Genomic DNA, 21,684 nt, shown 5'->3' with positions numbered 1-21,684 from the left:
ACTGAGTAAACCACATGAGTATTGAGTACTGTGCTATATGTTTGACTTACACTAATTCACGTAGTTAATTGGTATTACAGTTTACCAATTAATTAATTATTTATTGGTGTTTGTTGAAAAATGATTATGAATTTAACATCATTATGCATTCACTCCTTTATTAATGTCTGTATGTGTAAGCACATGTAATTACTTGAAATTTATTTAAAGAAAAGGCATCAGATATTTTTTAGTTTTTTTCCGCACGAATACCGAAATGGTTTACCAGTTACAAATTTGCTTAGATTTGCCATCCATATAAAATAGTAAAGAAATTGTAAAAAAAACCCACTAATATTTGCGTGTGTGGTACCAGGTATATATTGAAAAGAAAATATAATAAGACTTCAACATATTAAAAATTGTATGTTTTTACATTAAAATGAAAAAAATGGAATAAAAATACTTACTTAAAAAAGTTATGAACGTTTTAAAACCCCTGGGGGCTAATGTCCTAGAGTGCACTTTTTTGAAGGGGCTAATGTCCCAGATGGTTAAAGTCCGTACCCCTTAAAAACTTATTAATAACTGGTGACAGTCATGTACCAGTATTTAAATACATGTAATTAACAGAAACCTGAAAAATGTTATACTATCACTCATACAACCATTAAACCATTGAACCTTTTGCATGTGTATCTGGACAATACCTTTCCATGCGCATGAATAAGTTTTGACCCCTGTTACTTTGATCTTGAGGGCCAGTGCTTAGATTTCGAAATCTGCGACTGTGACACAAAAAAGGTTCATAACTACTATGTCTTGAGCTTTACTTTAAACATTAATTTTTTTATAGATGTTTAGCTCGACTATTATATTCAAAATATATATAGTGGAGCTATCCTACTCAGCCCAGCGTTAGCGTTAACGTTCCCGTTCCCGTTAGCGTGCAAATGTTAAAGTTTGCGTACTACCCCAAATATTTCCTATGTCCTTTGAGATATTGCTTTTATATTCTGCATACTTCTTTACCAACATATGAACCCAATCTATAAACAAGTGCAGACAACTGTATCGAGCATTTTGACAGGATTATGGCCTCTTTTATACTTAATAAATAAAGAAGTTATGGCAATTTAAGCAAAATGTTCAATTATCTATCACATTTGATTCATACTTTGACAAAACAACACCTACCTGACATACCACAATGCACTCCACCAAAACCATCCCCCATGTCCCAGCCCCCCCAAAAAAAGATAATGTTTTTTTTACTTATTTTTGAAAGATCATCTATTAAATAACCACACACCCACATTATACCCCCCCCCTCTCTTTGATGGCTTACGTTATACTGTCAAGCACTCGAATTGTCGAGTGCGCTGTCCTATGACAGCTCTTGTTGTTAATGCCCCCGGCATAGTAAAATATAAACGCAGGTATGCTACCATCAGGCGACACATCCAACTCGTGGAGTTCTAGTTTGGATGTAGCATGAGGTTGGAGATGTTTGTGGAGCATGAGGGTGGGGTATCTGAATGGAGAATAAGGGTATGTTAGCGAAGTAGGATGGTATCCCCAATATATGATGTATGGTTCAAGTGTTATATCTGGGTAGAGTTGTCAGTATTAATTCGTTTAAGTACTCATGATCAGCTGGTAAGTCCTGTATTGTGATCCATGTCTTGTTTGTTTTTAAAATTGTCTGTTTGCAGGTACCTGGATGTTACTCCTTTTATGGACAGGAAGGGATGCCGGTGTTGTGTTTGCATGAGGACCTTCAATAGGATATGTTGAAGTGGGAGCTTCAAATATCGATAGTGTGTTTTTAGGGGAATGCTGTTCGTTAAATGAGACACCACAGAGAACAGGTTGGAACATAGTGAACTTGTCATTTGTTGGGAGATTCGTGATCAGCGCGTGCCTCACATGATAGTCGCCAGATTGTTGGCGGTGTGCCTTTTGAGGTGCGCTCTCCACTCCGCCCAGTTTGCGAATATGGCTGCTATTTATAGATGGATGCATTTAGCAAAGTAATTTCCCTTATCATATTATATTTTTTGAGAAAAAAGAACGGATATTGGCTGAAAGACAATCGAGTATGGAGGAGAGAGTGTGCCAATTAAATTTAAGCAAAAGTTGGGACAGGTGTTGATGTGGTTTCAGAAGATGTGTGTTGAGTACATATACTATCTTTCTGCAACTTGAAATGGTTTTATGTACTGTCCTATTTCAATTTGCTTACTGTAATTAATGTAGTTAAGAACCCATATATCGACTAATCACCTTACTACTGACCCTTCCGATGCCATCTATACACAAGTCAAAGATTCTACTTCCTGGCCCTTGTGAAACTTGTTAACAGGCTCTTCTTCCTGACCACTATATGGAAACTGTGTACCGGTATGGGATAACACTTAAAGGATAGCATCCCTGAACTCTATCACATGATGTGTTTAATATAAACAGGGACATATCAAAATAGTGGTTGATATCCAGTTTCTGTCTGCTGCACTTTATTGCAAAATATGTTATTGCCTTACCAAAAACACCTTCAATTATTATTGGTTTTGTCTGTGATACCTTAGATTTTATCCAAACAATTATCTTAAAAAAATCAGTATGGCTTACATTCCATATACACATCAATTTTAAGATACATAAATAATTGTTGGTTGTATATATTGTTAAAACAAATTTTTGCAATGAATACAATTACAAAAAGGTAATGTTTATAATAATAATGTTTATATGAGCTTCATTATGTTTAAATTATTTACAACTGTTTTATATGAGGTTCATTATGTTTCAATTGCTTAAAACTGTTTCTTTTTTACTTGATTTGTTTTCTTAAATAAAACAAGGACTGTTTGTAAAACAAGCCAAGCCCCCCCCCCCCAAAAAAAAAGGGCTGTCAGCTGTAGTGGCAGCCATTGTGTGAATACGTTATGTATGTGACTTTGACCTTTGACCTAGAGAACTAAAAATCAATAGGGGTCATCTGTCAGACATGACCAATGTCCCTATGAACTTTCCTGATCCCAGACTTAAGCGTTCTTGCGTTATCATCCCGAAACCATTTTACTGCTTCGAGTCACTGCAACCTTGACATTTGACCCAGTGACCGGAAAATCAAGAGGAGTCATTTGCCAGTCACGATCAATGACCCTATGAACTTTCCTGGCCCCAGGCTTAAGCGTTCTTGAGTTATCATCAGGAAACCATTTTACTGTTTCGAGTCACTGTGACCTTGAACTTTGATCTAGTAGCATACAAATCGATAGGGGTCATCTGCCAGTCATGACCAATGTACCTATAAAGTTTCATAATCCTACGCCTAAGCGTTCTTGAGTTTTCATCCAGAAACCATTTGGTGGACGGACCAACAGAGGGACGGACCGACATGTGCAAAACTATATACCCCCTCTTCTTGGAAGGGGGCATAATAAATACCACAGTATTATTGATTGTTAAAAAAAGATAAATGTATATGGGTATGTTGCTCTAGGTCCGTCCGTCCGTGCACAATTTTTGTCTGTGCTATTTCTCAGCAACTAATGACCGGAATTCAATGAAACTTTATTGGAAGCTTCATTACCAAGAGGAGATGTGCATATGATCAGTGGGTTCTGGTCGGATGATTTTTCACAGAGTTATGGCCCATTTGAAATTTTCCATTAACTGTACATATAGTGCATTTCTTGTCCGAGCTATTTCTCAGCAACTTATGACCGGAATTCAATGAAACTTTATGAAACTTTATGGGAAGCTTCACTACCAAGAGGAGATGTGCATATTATCAGGCTACAGCGGGTTCTGGTCGGATGATTTTTCACAGAGTTATGGCCCTTTGAAGTTTTCCATTAACTGTACATATAGTGCAATTCTTGTCCGGGCTATTTTCCAGCAACTAATGACCTGAATTCAAAGAAACTTTATGGGAAGCTTCACTACCATGAGGTGCCCTGGAGTACAGTCTTGTGCAGTGAGTCGTGCATGGTGACTTGTCCAAACCAAGCCAGCTGTACCTTAGCACAAATATTCGTGGTCATGGTAGTGCAGTTATTAAATTGCCCTAACTGAAGCTTGTTTCATTTGGTTCACTGTTATTTATTTCTTAATATGAAACAATCACAAGCAATCCAGTGTAATTTGTCCACTTCATATAGAGGGCTTCATTTGTCCATCGATATGTAGAGAGTACATCACCAGAATCGATTTGGGTTGGCATGTATGGTAAAGTTTCTTGGACCTTGCGTAGTACAATCTGATCTCAATTCTGAAATTAAAGATATAATAGCATATACTGGACAATATAACAGCAAAGATTTTTCACACATTGAATAAACACACATTCAAGAATAAGCATAAAGGATTTCTTTGCCTGTTAATTTGAATAGTAAAAGTAAAAGAATGCTATCATTATAAATATTATTTTGTTTATAAAGCTTAACTTCTACAAGTGTAAAATGAATAAATGCATTACAAGCATAACAGGAGCCAAGAAATACATTAAGTATGAATATGATTATGACAAAATATCTCTTACACAAGAGATGTGTTTGTCAGAAACACAATCCCCCCTTCTGCACCGCTTTGATTTTTTTTTTTTACATTGAAGGTTGACCGTGACCTTTCGCCACTAAAAATGTGCAGCTCCATGAGATACACATGCATGCCAAATATCAAGTTGCTATCTTTAATATTGCAAAAATTAGTGCCAATGTTTGAGTTTTCTGACGGACGAACAGGCTGACAGACAGACAGACAGACAGACAGACAGACGGACGGACGGACGAACGGACGGACGGACGGAGAGACAGACAGACAGACAGACAGACAGACAGTTCAACTGCTATATGCCACCCTACCACGGGCATAAAAAAACACCTAAGAATCCTTTGAAAGCAAATGGGAATTGTTCAGTGCTATTGTCTCGCAACTTAATATAACTTAATATTTAAATTTGATGATTGTTCTTCTTTTGCACCCTCTTACATTGCCATTGAATTGTATTGTATAGATAACTTTATATGGTTTGAATATTTTTTTTATCTTTTTCATCTCTAATTGTTGTAGTCTTCACAACTTGTTACAAATACCATTTATACTCTACTAAAATATAAATGCATTTATATGCCTTTTTTATCTGTTAGTACAATTAATACATAATTTTATTGTGTTTACATACTAGAAATGTCTTCTTTTTATTTTATTTTTTAACTGTCATATTTTTGTAAAATTGTTTTTCAAACTCAGAATTACAAGCAACTGAAGTTATACTTTAAATTTACTTTCATTATTTAAATAATTTATATATGTAGCTTATGCTACTATTGTTCATCTCAGATTGCATAATATCATTAAATCCTGTTGAAAAATCTGTAGATGTTCAAAAAAACCTTTTTTGGAGAAAATGATAGTCAAATAAACCCATACATGACCAGTGTCTGATCAAAATTTTATCTGATAACAACCATATCTCACCCTTGAGTTGCTTTATGGCAGAACAGAATGGGGTTTAGAAACCATATATCACTAGAGGGTGTTGATAATAACAGATAAGAATTTATGATGCCCCATGACAGGTGATTTTTGGTACAAGAAGAATACATTGCAGAAATGTGTACCTTGTCATAATTTATATCTGTTAATTATTCTTAGGGATACAACTGCGAAATGATTTTTATTAACTTAATAAGATATAATTATACAAATGCCCAATTCATAACAAAAACTGAATCGAATTTCCAATGAAAAATGTCATGTTATTACTGCAAGTGGTAGTTAGTTAGTCATTACAGGATTATAACTGTTTAAAACTCTCATTTATATTTATTATTTCATAAATTAAAGGTTATAAATATCAGTTATATTTCAGAATGGTAGTTTGTGCACATCAATTTCCATATAGTTGTTTAATAAAAACAAATCAGAATTTGCATAAAGCTTTTTTACAGGTATTTAAAAGAATATGGTCAAATTAGCTCATTAAGTGCATATGTATCAAAATTAATAATATTGCTTTGGTGAATCCCACCAGTAGAATGATTGTAAACTAGTAAGCATACATAAAATCACAAATGTACATTTGAATGCTATCCTGGGCAGGTAAAATGAAACATTAAATGAAGTGTTGTTATTAATTTGTTTTCCAACATGTTTTAATTATACACTTGCTGTACACAAATACAAAGTTGGTTGTGCTGTGTAAACATTTAGGCAGCATATAGAAAATCAATCTTCACAAATTAAACTAAAATCATCTTAGTCATTTAAGTATAATTGTCCACATGTTACTACTTTATGTTTTCTCATTTGAGTTTGTGAATGAGACAATTATTGTATTTTTTAATTGTAGCTATTAATATTCATGGCTTATAAAAAGGGGATACACAGTCTTTAAGAATTTTATCCAGACTTCTCCAAGTTCAAATACAAAATGCCTTTATAAAAACAAGAGCTTACAGATCTTGGAAATGTCGTTTTTCCAAAAGGTTGGCTCAGACTAAAAAAGAAAAGAAGTATACCGGTATACCCTAATGACTAAACCAAAAGAATAGATTCGTTAATGAGTAATCATCCTTTGTCATAAGTAAAATTATAAGCGTTAGAAACACTAAACCCCTGATTTTTCAATGTGTTTTTGCTTTTTCAATAGTATTTCAGCACATGTATGGCATATGTATAAAATGTGACATGCATGATGCAATTAAACAATTAGGTGATAGCTTTTCAATACTAAGGATGCTTGTTCAAGACTTGTTATTGTTCATGTACATTTGAATAGGTTTTCCAAAAAATGATTTATACATATCAGTTGTTCAAGCCAAATATAAGACACCACCGCCACCAACATCATTATTTCAAACTAATACTTGGTCTTGCACTTCTCACGGGCAAAACATATCAGCTGTTCAAGCCAAGTACATGTATATAAGACACAACCACCACCAACATCGTTATTTCTAACAAATACTTGGTTTTGCACTTCTCACGGGAAATACATATCAGCTGGTGAAGCCAAAGATAAGACACCACCACCACCAAAATCATTATTTCAAACTTATACTTGGTTTTGCACTTCTCACGGGCAATAAATATCAGCTGGTCAAGCCAAAGATAAGACACCACCACCACCAACATCATTATTTCTAACAAATAATTGGTTTTGCACTTCTCACGGGCAATACATATCAGCTGGTCAAGCCAAAGATAAGACACCACCACCACCAAAATCATTATTTCAAACTTATACTTGGTTTTGCACTTTTCACGGGCAATAAATATCAGCTGGCCAAGCCAAAGATCCCTTCTCAAAAAAGTGTGTGAAATGTACGTTTTACGTACGTTTTGCGTGCGTTAAACGTGGCGGTATTGGCACTGCGTTTTTTGTGCGCTTTTTCTTACCGAGTGAGTTTTTAACAAAAACAAACAAACAAGAAAATGTGCGCTTTTTGTGGATAAATGTGCGCTTTATGTGCGTTAAACGTGTGCTTTTTATAAGTGTGTTCAATGTGCGCTTTTATGTGCGTTAAATGTGCGTTAAACGTGCGCTTTTTATATAAGTGCGTTTTTGACTACCATTTATGTGTGTAAAATGTGCGCTTTTAAGTGCGTTAAATGTGTGCTTTTTGTGAGTTAAATGTGCGCTTTTTTTATTTAAAAAGCGCACATTTAACTCACGAAAAGCGCAGTTATAACCCACATAAAAGCGCACATGTGTGTTAAATGTGCGCTTTTATGTGCGTTAAATGTGTGCTTTTTAAATACAAATGCGCACATTTAACTCACAAAAAGCGCACATTTAACGCACGTTAAGCGCAGTTATAACCCACACAAAACGCACAATTTACGCAAATAAATGGCAGCAAAAAACGCACTCACAAAAAGCACACATGTGCGTTAAAGGTGCATCTTTTGCCTTAACAGTTGATTCAATTATATGCTGTTAAAAGTTTTTTTTAATTCAGATATGCAATAAAAACCAATAATTATATAAACATATATATTTGTGTATTTTAATAATTACAAGATAATTCAATTTTATACTTTTATGTACACCAACATTTTTTAACATACATGAGTAATTAAATATCAATGGCAATTTGATGAAATAAGCATAATTTGATTATAAATAAACAAAAAATAATAGCATACTATAATAACATGTACAGTATATACACACGAACAGCTATATACATAAGAAAGATGCATATCAATCAAGGCCTTTCAGCATTTCTTTGAGGCAGCGGAGTGCAGCTCTCATCTTTCTCTCCAAGTCTGCCACTAGCCGGTCAAACTTCTTTGCAACAATTATACTGTCATGGCCTTTGCGCGATGCGTCTCGTGCATGATCTCATTTGATCAGGTCCTGAAAGATATTTTATAATGTAAGTGTTGAATATTGCTGTTATGGTAATCTTGTTGCTATAAAAATTATAAATTTAAATCAAAACTAGTTTGTTTGCTTGTTGTTTTTGGTTGTTTATTTTGCAATTTTAATCCCCTGATCACATGTGACTTAACGCTTTTCATAAATAAATAAGTTTGATAGAAAATACTGTTCGAAAATCTACCAAGATACGTGGTCTCATTTTGCTGTGTGGACTGGTCGGAAGTGTGACACCTTTAAAATGCAATAACCAGTACCCTGTATAGTTTTACCTCTAAACAAATCCAGCTTTTCTTGGTCAAGGAGAGGGCGCGGTTTTCCCACTCCTGTTCTCCTCATGTCGGCCAGCTTGTGCAGGGTAAAACCTGGTATTCAAGTCCATACATCAGGTAGTCTCTTTTTTGCTCCCTTTTTTGGCAGGCGATGCGATGATGCACATTCTTTCCATGGGGTTTAACCTATAAATTTAAAAGTTCTCATTTAATATGGGGAAAAAATCTGTTCATTAATGACCAAAAATAGGTATAAATAACTTTAAGATGACAATAACCATAAAATACAGCCATAATAATTCAAATGGTGTTGTTTTTCTTTAAAATTGCATTACATTTACTCATCCATTTACATTTCCCAGTGACAATACATAAATATGATAATGATCATTATTAATTCAATAAACTAAATAAAAAAGGGATGCAGAATTGAAAATACGAACCTGTTACAACAGACTGTTCTTCAGTATTCCAAAAATACAGGCAGTTGTTGAACTAGACCATATCACTTTATATGTCTTTAACCACCCACTTTTAATCTCCTTTATTGTTGATTTACACATTGTAGTAAATACACATTTTTTTTCATCACACAATACTTCATGCTGAAAGTATTTCAAGACATTTTACACTAAAATAATAAGTCTTAATTCTAGCTTAAAGTCAGTTGCTGATGCTGCTTGTTTTCAAAAAATAACTTCCTATCTGTGGTTCTCAAATAGATGGTGCCTGAACAAATCAAAAGTATATCAACACCCCTTAGTTAGGCTTAGATGGAGGACTGATAGGGACTGGCTATTCTCTTATCTGATACCATGCTGTGTCTAAGCCAAAAATTGCATAATTTGTGAAATACTGATAAGGCAGTCATTTCAACACCAAAATATTTATTGAATAATACACAGCACCCTTAACACATTATATTTAATTGTAAATATTTAAATATAACATGCTGAATGGTTTTAGCAAATAACATTTATAGTATAAATATTATTTTAATTGCCTTTTAAAATGTATGTTTATGGTCAATGTGGTAGACATTAATTGTATTAGGGTATAAATATCAGTATAAGAAAGTTCAAATACTTATTTATGTTGAGGAAATATAATTGATACTATCAAGCCCACATAATACTTTTGACACTTTCAATATTTTTAATTAGTTACACACAGTCTGATTTAGGTGGACATTTTTAGAAATGTTTGAGATTAAAACGTAAGCAATAGGGTATGCATTGAAATTGTATGATAAAGTATGTAAACATTAAACAGGTTAATATGGACAACCAGTAATTATTCAAACTGCCCCTTATATTATTACAGGTTACTGAGATATATGTCTATGTTTAATCATTTGATGTAAATAAATTGTTAGAGCCTGCAACAATTTTGTTTCTTGTTCAATTTCTGTACAACATTTGCTAAACGGTTGTTAAAGACGCACTTTTTAAGAAGTGTGTTAAACATGTGTCTTTAGATACATCCTTTTAAAACAGATCATATGATAAAAACGCACTTATGAAATAAAAGACTAACTTATGCTTAAAAAAGACGCACATCAAAATAGAAAAAACGCACTTTTGTGAGAAAAAAACCCTCATCTGTAAACCTTAAAACACACTTCTTAGATAAAAGACGCACTTCCTAAATAAAAGACGCACTTCTGAGATAAAAAACACACATTTTACTCACATCTACACTCAAAAGCGCACTTACAGATGAAGAAAACACACAAAAAACGCACTTCCTAAATAAAAGACGCACTTCTTAGATAAAAAACACACATTTTGCTCACATCTACACTCAAAAGCGCACTTACAGATGAAGAAAACACACAAAAAACGCACTTTTTCACTAAAATAACGCACTTGAAAAGCAAAAACGCACAAAAAGCGCACTTAAATGCACTTTTGATCACTGAAAACGCACATATTAACAAAAAACACACAATTAACGCACTTTTAAGTGCGCTAAATGTGTGTTTTGGTAAAAAGTGCGTTTTTATTTGACAAGGGATAAGACACCACCACCACCAACATCATTATTTCTAACAAATAATTGGTTATGCACTTCTCACGGGCAATACATATCAGCTGGTCAAGACAAAGAGAAGACAACACCAACACCAACATCATTATATCAAACACGTACTTAGTCTTGTACTACTCACAGGCAAAACATATCAGCTGTTCAAGCCAATTATATAATACACAACCTCCAACAACATCATTATTTCAAACAAATACTTGGTCTTGCACTTCTCACGGGCAATACATATCCGCTGTTCAAGCCAAATATAAGACACCACCGCCACCAGCATCATTATTTCAAACTAATACCTGGTCTTGCACTTCTCACCGGCAAGAGGTATTAGCTGTTCAAGCCAATTATATAAGACACAACCACCACCATCATCATTATTTCTAACAAATACTTGGTCTTGCACTTATTACGGGCAATACATATCAGCTGGTCAAGACAAAGATAAGACACCACCGCCACCAGCATCATTATTTGAAACAAATACTTGGTTTTGCACTTTTCACAGGCCATACATATCAGCTGGTCAAGCCAAAAATAAGGCATCACCACTACCAACATCATTATTTCAAACTTATATTTGGTCTTGCACTTCTCAGGGCAATAAATATCAGCAGTTTAAGCCAATTATAAGACGCATCCACCACCAACATAATTATTTCAAAATTATACTTGGTTTTGCACTTCTCACGGGCAATACATATCAGCTGGTCAAGCCAAAGATAAGACACCACCACCACCAACATCATTATTTCTAACAAATTATTGGTTTTGCCCTTCTCACATGCCATACATATCAGCTGTTCAAGACAAAGAGAAGACAACGCCAACACCAACATCATTATATCAAACTAGTACTTAGTCTCGTACTTCTCACTGGTTAAGCCTCACATAAGACACAACCTCAATCAACATCATGATTTAATTAATAACTTGGTCTTGCACTTCTCATGGGTAATACATATCTGCTGTTCAAGCCAAATATAAGACACGGCTACCACCAACATCATTATCAGACAATTACCGTAAAAATGCAGTCATTGAGAATTGGCAACTTGTGTGAATTGACAGTTTGACGTCATCAAAGGAAAGCCGCTTCCTGTCAAGAAGCCATAAAGCATCACCCTTCTCGCCGATAAAATAAAATTTCTTAAATTTGTGAAGCGACATGTTTAACCAATCGCGAGTTTGTTATTCACTGGCAATCGTCCAATTATGTTTGAGCACGTGCATAGCTTCGCCTTTGAGACTGTTATGTAGAACAAAGGTGGAGTTAGCGGTCTATTGGTTATGTCGATCATTGTCATAAAAACGTTTTTACCGAGGAACAAAGCAATTGTTTTACTAGTCAGATTAAAAGTACAAAGAATTTGATCAGAGTGTGTCATCGGATTATACGTTTGTGGATTATTACTAGCGTGGACAATTTAGTGCAAACTTTATAATAATAATTTATTAATTTGACTAACACATTTGATTTGTGAAAATGCCTCCTCGAAAACGCCAACGCCATGCGTATGACAATACGTTTAAAATACGCGTGATAGAATTTGCAGAGCAATCAATTAATAATAGTGCTGCTGAACGCGAGTTTGATGTTTCGTATGTCGTTGATGTGTAAATTACGATGTACATGTATATGGTTTCCTATGGGTTTTTTTGTTTTTATGTGGTTCATTATGATTTGCTTGTCTATATTTTCATATATTATTTTCGATTTCTTAATATATATCGATTCGTATTGATTATATTTAACAAAGTACATAATACACGTGTCTGCTATGTATACGTCGCACAGTGCTATATTGACGTCATGGTCTATGTATAGAATAAAAACTTCCCGTACATTTAAAGTTGCGTCTGTTTATGAAATTCTTGCAGGGACAATTTCTGACTCGACTTATGATTTGGAAATATTCAAAATATCCAATTTTCGTATCATTTTTAACCCCCCCCCCCCGACTTATGAGCGGGTAGACTTATGACTGCATTTTTACGGTACTTGGTCTGGCACATTTCTAATGATAGTAAGTATCAGAAGGTAAAGCACAATTTAATACAAAACAACCATCATCCTTAATTCAGGCAATTACTTGGTCTTGCACTTCCGATCCGCAATATGTATCAGCAGGTCTAGCCAAAAATAAGTCACAACCACAGCCAACATAACTTTATTTTAGACAATTACTTGGTCTTGAACTTCTCGGTGGGGGGGGGCAATTTGTATCAGCTAGTCAAGCCAAATATAAGACAGAAACACCAACATCAATATGTCAGACAAATAATTTGTCTTGCATTTCTCACTGGCAATTCCTATCAGCTGGTCAAGCCAAAGATAAGACACATTACCAATGCCAACATCATTTTTTCAGCCAATTACTTGGTATTGCACTTCTCACTGGCAATAAGTATAAGATGGTTATGGCAAATTAAGACACAACCACCACCAATTTTATTTTTTTAGACAAATGATTGTTCTTGCACTTCTCAATTGCAATAAGTATTAGCTTTTTAAGCCAAATATAAGACACAACCACCACCAATATCAGTATTTCAGACAATTACTTGGTTTTGCACTTCTCGAGGGCAATTATTATCAGCTGGTAATGCCAGTCTGTAAGTTGGTTTTGCAAATCTAAAAGGCAAATATTTGTGCAAACCATGACAAATATAATACACCGCTAACAAGTTACCAACATCATTATTTCAGTCAATATTAAAGTGATTCTTACATGATTCAAATGTAGATATATATTACAATAAATGTATTACTAGCTTTAGAAATACTTACAGGACATCACCACAATTATAATTTGAAACAATATTTTGAGGATATAAAAAATGGGAAAAAGCTAGAAATAGCCATTAGAAATATAAAATATTTCCAACACCAGCACAATTATTTTGGTTAATAACTTGACGAATGATGAAATAACTGTAAATGTATTACACAATAAAACAATATTCACTTTTTGGTTCCCATATCGTAAGTAATTTTGGCAGGATTTTTTTTAATTAATTTACCAAGATAACAAATCATTATAATTCAATCTAAACACTTACAGATACTTAATACCTTAAGAATTAACCATATTTCCACTTATAAGCGTTCACAGAATGTGTGATATCTAAACGTTTTAAGTATACTTGTGGTAACACTTTAGTATAAACATATTCATACAAATTTGAGTCCGGTTGTAAGCACATTGATTTTAAACAGTGACCGTTTTAACCTGTGAGGCGGTTTACGTCGTGACCGTTTTCATTTTTACCAGTAACAATTTTCACCATTAATGTCCGGTAATAACAACTATCCGTACAGTAGTTTTTTGCATTCTTGATGTAAAGTCATTTTGTACTTTAAATATAAACAAAACTACTAAAAATTCTAGTTAAATAAGTGCCACTTGTATCGGACATCGGTCTTAATGTTTTCACGGTCAGCGGGTTTGTAATTCTCACGGGAGTAACGTGAGAAATGCAAGACTTCCGGTTTATCTTAAGAAATTCACGGTCTTGCAATTCTCACGCTACACCGGCCGAAACTAGATCAGCCATACAGGCAGTCGACAGCAGCGCAGCGTGCACTAGATCGCTTTCGGGGGATTGCCCCTTTTTTGCCACAAGGGGCCCTTAAAAGGGTATACCCGCTCACTGGAGAATGACGCATACGAGAAAAAGGCTTAATAGTCTGCATGCACGGCCGACCCTTATCAAAAGTCCCGGTCGAAACTAGTTCATCCAGACAGGCAGTTGACGGCTGGTCGGCGTACACTTGGTCTCTTCTCGGAGATTACTCTTTATCGTCCAAAATGGGACCTTAAAGGGACATACCCAGTTACAGGCAAAATGACGCGTACTACGCTAAATAGGCTGCACTTGACTCCGACCCTTATTAAAAGTCCGGGCAAAAACTAGGTCAGCCCAACAGGCAGTCGACGGCAAATCAGCGTGCTTTAGGTCGCATCCGGTGGACAACTCTTATTTGGCCGAAAGAGGCCCTTATAGTGGTATACACGCTCTAACTGGAAAATGACGCATACGAGAAATAGGCTAAATAGGCTGCATGAACGGCCGACCTTAATGAAAAGTCCCGACCGAAACTACTTTAGCCCGATAGGCAGTCGACGGCTGGTCAGCTTGCACTAGGCCGCTTTAAATGGATAACTCTTGTTCGTCCGAAAGGGGCCCTTAAAGGGGCATACCCACTCACAGGAAAAATACGCTTAATACGCTAAATAGGCTGCATCTGACTCCGACACTAATAAAATGTCCAAACAGGCAGTCGACGGCAGATCAGCGTGCACTTTGTCGCTTCCGGGGGATAACTCTTATTTGGCCGAAATGGACCCTTAAAGGGGTAAACCCACTCACTGCAACATGACGCATACGAGAAATAGGCTAATTAGGCTTCATGCACGACCGACCAGTATGAAAAGTCCCGGCCGAATGTAGTTCTGCCCGATAGGCAGTCGACAGCTGGTCAGCGTGCACTAAGTCGCTTTAAAGGGATAACTCTCATTCGTCCGAAAGGGTCCCTTAAATAGGAATAGCAGGTCACTTGAAAATGACGCATACGGCTTGTACATAGTTTTTTAAATAGGCTGTATATTTGATCGTATTTAACATACTTGCTTATAAGTCTAAATTGGCTTAATAAATAAATATTTATAAACGACTCAATGATATGATGTACTTTTTATATCTTTTTTAATAAACTGACTAAATAGGCTAAATATCCTGGTAAATATGCTTAACGGGTAAATAGGGCGCATGTTTCAAGCTATTAAATTAACTTGTAAAGTAGGCTTATTAGGTTGAATAGGCTACTTAATAGGATAATTGTTATGATAGTTTCATTTTTCATTTTACACTCTTGCTAATTATGCATAATAGGCTTATCTGGCTGCTTAATAGGCCACATAGGCTAAATTGGACGTATATTTTATCTTATTTCAAATATTAATAATAAAGGCATAATATGTTCAAATGGATGCTTAATGGGCAAATATGAGCTTAATAGGATATGTTTTAACCTGCGTACTAAACTTGCTAAATAGGCTAAAAAAAACTGTTAAATAGGCTAAATAGGCTAAAAAGGTTAAATAGGATGTATGTTTAACCTTTGTACTACACTTGCTAAATAGGCTTAATAGGCTGATAATGCTGTTAAACAGGCTAAATAGGTTTAATAGAATGTATGTTTTAACCTTTGTACTAAACTTGCTTAATAGGCTTAATATGCTAAAAAGGCTGCACAATAGGCTAAATAGGCATAGTATGATGTATGTTTTAACCTTTTTACTAAACTTGCTTAATAATCTAAATATGCTGAAAAAAAAATGCTGTTAAGTGGCTAAATCGGCTAAATAGGATGTATTTTTAACCTATAAATATAAACTTGCTAAATAGGCTAAATAGTCTGAATAGGATGTTAAATAGGCTAAATGACTAAATGGGATGTATGTTTTAACATATATACTAAACTTGCTAAATAGGCTAACTTCACACACGTTCTGTTCAGCCCGTGTGTAAAGCCCTGAAAACCCCGTTGATTATGCACCCTGACTTCATATCCTGCGAAGTAACAAAGGTAATTCATGCTTCTAAAAATAATTGACTTCGTGAGAAAGGCTCTATTATAACGGCATTAGGGGCGACAACTGTTTCATGAGAAAACTATAACGTACAAGGAAAACAACTCGATACGACTACATATTTTATTTAAAAGGCAATGGCCTAGTTCATGAAATCCGTATGGAGACTGCATGACAAGCTTAACCCATTTATGCTTAGTGGACTCCCCCATCCTTCTAAATTGGATCCATTTATTTCCAAAATTAGGAATCTCTAGTATATTTATTTCTATATTAAGAATATGTCTTAGAGAAAATCCTTTAAGCAAACAGCGCAGACCCTGATGAGACGCCGCATTATGCGGCGTCTCATCTGGGTCTACGCTGTTTGCCGAGGCCTTTTTTCTAGACGCTATGCATGACAAGCTTAATGAATCGGCATAATCTTCTGTGACGTTAAACAGCTTCAAAAATGCACATGAATTCAGCACAGCAAACTTTTCAAAAGACGGCGAAATATTGCCCTATATAAAATTCTTTGTCAAGGTTTTTTTATTATTCAACAATTACGTTTCTTAATGTAGTCCTACGCTGACGAAACAAAAAAACTACAAATTACCTAAAATTGATAATAACGACAGGAGGGACCCTTTGATGTATATAAAAACTCATACGAGAGTAATTTACTTAAAAGGTCGCTGTATTTTGCCATGCAGGAAAACTTCAAATAAAGGCCGTTGATAATTTAAGATAATTTTCTTTTCGAACGAGCACCATTTCTAAAGAACTATATAATTGTTCAATAGTTCACTCGCTGTAATGCTTTAATCATATTTGCCGCTTGAATCGTTTTGTGGTTTATATATCAATGGATAATTTTTTTGCCTTCACTTTGAAGTTACTAATTAAACACGCGGGGCGATGCTACCCGGTGTGAAGAAGCAAGCCTCGATAGCTATTTCACATACGAGTCGCCCTCTGGGAAAACGGGGCTTAATGCATGTGCATTACTTGTCCTCCCTGATTAGCCTGTGAAGTCCGCACAGGCTGATAAGGGACCTAATTTTCGCCTAAGCTGGATTAACGTTCAAAAAGAACTTCGTTTAACGAAAAATTCCAGAAAAGCAAATGCATTAGGCGTTGTTTTCCCATTGCGTGGCACATATAAATAGTTGCAACCACTGAGACTTGTGTCTAACCTGCAAGGCATTTTCTCGAGAGTAGTAGCAGTAGCAGCAGCAGCAGCAGCAGCAGCAGAAGCAGTAGCAGTAGCAGCAGCAGTAGTAGTAGTAGTAGTAATAGTAGTAGTAGTAGTAGTAGTAGTAGTAGTGGTAGTAGTAGTAGTAGTAGTAGTAGTAGCAGCAGCAGTAGTAATAGTAGTAGTAGTAGTAGTAGTAGTAGTAGTAGTAGTAGTAGTAGTAGAAGTAGTAGTAGTAGTAGTAGTAGTAGTAGTAGTAGTAGTAGTAGTAGCACTTCAATGCCTATTTATTTGAAATATGTTACATATAAGCATCAGGAAACGTGTAACAAAGCATATTTTGTAAAGACATAAACTCAGATCAATTCGCTCTAGGTTCTTTGAGCGTAAAACCAATATGAACTGCGGTTGCTTTCAGCGAAGAATACCCGTTTTACATCGCATAACTTTTATTGAAAGAGATGGACTACAGTTAATACTTCAAAGGGTAGAACGTACAGCGAGGCGCAATGAATTGTGAAGCAATAAAACCCGAGGAACACCAAACGCTTCGATGTAATAAATACCGCCTCATTTGATTCGCCGAGTTTTTCCGCTTTCAAAGCGAGCGAACTCTCGCGCTATTTAGATTGTCAGTTCAAGCAGAATATAATGTATTTAATGTTTTACTTCAAACATGTAAATACTTCGAAAACGGTGCGAACGTGAGTGAAAATTGATACAGATTGTCGGTTAGATGATGTGGGTAAAGATTCTGGCGTTAATGTTGAAAATAAACACTTGATTTGTATACGTGTGTCGGTGTTGCTTTTGTTTTGATGTGTACATTACAAATTTTATTTTACATAGGACTTTGATTCTATATAAACGATTGCAGGTCGCTCTTTGTGTATAAAGTATATTATATAGTAGTTGATCTAAAAATAATACGGGAGTTTTAGGACAACGCAGAGATGGGTAAATAATGGATTTACGATGACCACATGGATACATGTAAAATCAGGTAAATATGTGAACTTCGAATACAATTACTTACTTTTGATATACTATTCGTGTTTGCTTAAATTATACGCGTATACAATATAATATCAGTAATAATTGTATATACACTAGAAATATCGACAAAATGACCTGCTTTTTAACGCAACTTAAGAATGCCTTAATTAATAATGTACTCACATCTTTATATAGTATGATATGTAACCCGATTAAAATATTTCTTAAAAGGAATGATATTTTCTAACATAACACATAACATATTGTTCTCTTTTTTTATTTCTTAAGTGTTTCTACAAATTATGAACCTTTTAAAATCCCGCAAACAATTTAGATTAATCAGTTACATTTATTGGATGAAACACTAAAATAAACACATTTGTTAAATGTTGCTCTATTAAACGATGCGTGCTGCTTAAGTTACGCTACATTCCCTTCCATTTTGATTAAATTCTGAATAAATGATCAAATAATGTTTCGTTACTTATTCCAATTAATTAATACGGATATCAATATTTTAAACGCCACAGCCCGAATGTTCAATCTAACGGAATGAACTTCTGTATTTATGTCACTTATTGAAGACCGATACGCATTAAGAAAGGTCCCTGTCGTTCAGCGAGCAGTCATAGAGAATTCATTAGAGAGCTTCATGGTAATAATAACATCGCGCCGCCAATATCATCTAGTAACATATTTATGAACATACATGTTTTTTTTCAAGTATGAACAATTTGACAAGTTATCGGATGAGAGCTAGAAATGCTCGACGGCCTTTTTTTCCGAAAATATGCCAATATGATCGTTTGGCTCCTTTTGGATCTTTTGGCTCCAATATGATCTTTTGGTTCCAGAGGATCGTTTGGCTCCAATAGTATCTTTTGGTTTTAGGTTACAGTATACTAAATAACCGTTTCAAGAAGGGCTGTACTCTCTAAAAAAAATATACCATAGTTGACAGGAAGGCATGTTTTACACTTTTATCTATTATTCGGGTGTTATCTTTCGGAGATAATGGCAGGGCATGAATAGGTGTTCACTACTGAATCCCTGAAATATGATAAACTTGAAGACTATAGTAAACCATCGCACTGAAAAAGGTTACATTCCACTAAGAAACGGCCGGAAAAAAAAGTTGCAAAAACAGACGATTTTTATTTGTGTCAAGTTCTTTCTTGCATTGAACATGACATATATTTTTTTATTGCATAAATCGATTCCGCTTAGAATGGCCTTTAAGAAAAGGCATGGTTATGGGGGTCTCTATGTGCAAAATGATGCATTTATTTTGGCCTAAAGTTGTCGCCTTCACATTGAATTATATAGGGAAATTATTAAGTGTATTCTGACCTTTAAAGAGCTAAAAAGTGCAAAAAGGGCTAATGCGAATACGCACACGCTGAACAGGGAAGACACTTTCCGCTTTTTTGGTAATTTTAGTGTCAAAGAAGTCCCTCCTTACCGAAAATCAAGTTAAGGCGGAAAGTGTCGTCCCTGATTAGCCTGTGCGGACTACACAGGCTTATCTGGGACGACATTTTACGCACATGCATTTTGCCCAGTTTTCTCAGTACAAGGCTCATATGAAGCTCGTGGCTCACAACACGAACCATCTTACGACAGACTTATAGTAAAAATCTTCTTTGCAAGAAACCTAAATGCTTAGCACTTAAATGTATACGATTATATAGTGACAGTTATTTAGGTCAGTCACTTGCTATATTTTTCCACGACCATTTTATGTGTCTTGTTCTGTGAAAATTGGCAAAATGCATGTGCGTAAAGTGTCGTCCCAGGTTAGCCTGTGCGGTCCGCACAGGCTAATCAGGGACGACACTTTCCGCTTTAATGGTATTTTTTGTTTAAAGGAAGTCTCTTCTTAGCAAAAATCCAATTTAGGCGAAAAGTGTCGTCCCTGATTAACCTGTGCAGACTGCACAGACTAATCTGGGATGAAACTTTACGCACATGCATTAAGCCCGGTTTTCTGTTTTCCCCTGATTAGCCTGTGTGGACTGCATAGGCTAATCTGGGACGACACTTTATTAAGTTTATTAGGTATCAATTGTTTAAATCCGCTCACTTTCTAGTCATATCAGCGAGAAAGTGATAAGCGTTTATTTCGTTTTAATATTCGCTCTGTATCATGACTTCACTCGCTGCGCGATTACCCTCTCTGGCTCTATCATATCCCTCCCGCCATGGCACGTCACATGCTATGGCTGTCCATTCAAATGTTATTGTTATTTATTACTCTTTCCCAAGTTATATACCCAGTCCCGGATTACCCATTAGGCAGCGTAGATAACTGCCTATGGGCACCGCGACTTTTAGGGGCCCAATAAGACCGTGACGAAATATTGTTTTAATTACTTAGTCTTATCTTATGATTTGACAATATATTCTATTCGTTTATATCAATGTTCTGTTTTTAAACGAATGAGATCGACTGGGCACTGGCGTTCTAATAGGCACTAGGCCGACTAGGGGCGTGGGCCCGAAAGGTTTCCCTGCCAATGGGCCTCCGCGGTTATAATCCGGCACTGTGTATGCCAGTTGATTCAAATTGTATTGTTATTTATTATGATTTAAAATCTTTACTTTGTACCACATTATATGACTGTTGATTCAAATTTTATTGATATTGATAATGATTTAAAGTCTTCAAATTTTATTTTTACTGTAAACTATGTATGGGAAGTTCAAGTTGTTGAAAATAACACAGATACTGGCAAATCGATGTGAAGTTTTTAATACCAATTTGATGTGTCATATTTTCAAAAAAATCAACAACAACAACTTTTCAAAACAACAACAACAACAACAACAACAACACAGAAACAAAATTGTATGGGAGAAAAGCACTACGAGTTTTACACATGTTTTACATGCTTTCCATGTTTCTAAATTTTCAAATGAAATGATAAAAACTCGACAGTTCTTAGCCCGCAGTATCAAAAATTTAGAATAGACGTATGATGATTTAATAATCGCAGCACACCAATTCTAGTATCTTTATGTCAAGCCTTAACTAAACCCGTCAGTCTTTAACTGAGAAGCGCTCCGGGAAATGGTGCTTGCTGCATGCTTGTAGAGTGTCGTCCCAGATAAGCATGTGCAGTCCGCGCAGGCTAATCACGGACGACAATTTCCGCCTCAATGTGATATTCTTTAAGAAGATACATTATTTAATCACAAAATTCCATGAAAGCGGAAAGCGTCGTCCCT

At 35.4% G+C, this 21,684-nt stretch overlaps 1 protein-coding gene and 1 long non-coding RNA gene across 2 annotated transcripts in view; one reads left to right on the top strand and one right to left on the bottom strand.

Moving 5' to 3' along the window:
• Positions 1-8,132: 8,132 nt before the first annotated feature.
• LOC127848203 (uncharacterized) lies at positions 8,133-9,488 on the bottom strand. Its single transcript, XR_008034409.1, has 3 exons — positions 9,090-9,488; positions 8,647-8,832; positions 8,133-8,353 (listed from the first exon to the last, which is right to left on the bottom strand). It is a non-coding gene; the product is annotated as an uncharacterized LOC127848203 (long non-coding RNA).
• Positions 9,489-18,080: 8,592 nt separating this feature from the next.
• The window catches only part of LOC127848198 (tumor necrosis factor receptor superfamily member 16-like), a 38,137-nt gene continuing 34,533 nt past the window's right edge, over positions 18,081-21,684 (top strand). Inside the window, exon 1 of the mRNA XM_052380520.1 lies at positions 18,081-18,463. The gene's annotated coding sequence lies outside the window, so the exon portion shown is untranslated. The remainder of the gene's footprint in view (positions 18,464-21,684) is intronic.

The sequence above is a fragment of the Dreissena polymorpha genome, chromosome 10 (assembly GCF_020536995.1).
Source record: "Dreissena polymorpha isolate Duluth1 chromosome 10, UMN_Dpol_1.0, whole genome shotgun sequence".
Taxonomy (NCBI): Eukaryota; Metazoa; Mollusca; class Bivalvia; order Myida; family Dreissenidae; genus Dreissena; species Dreissena polymorpha.
Note: the sequence above shows the minus strand (reverse complement) of the source record. Positions and strands in the feature narration are given on the sequence as shown.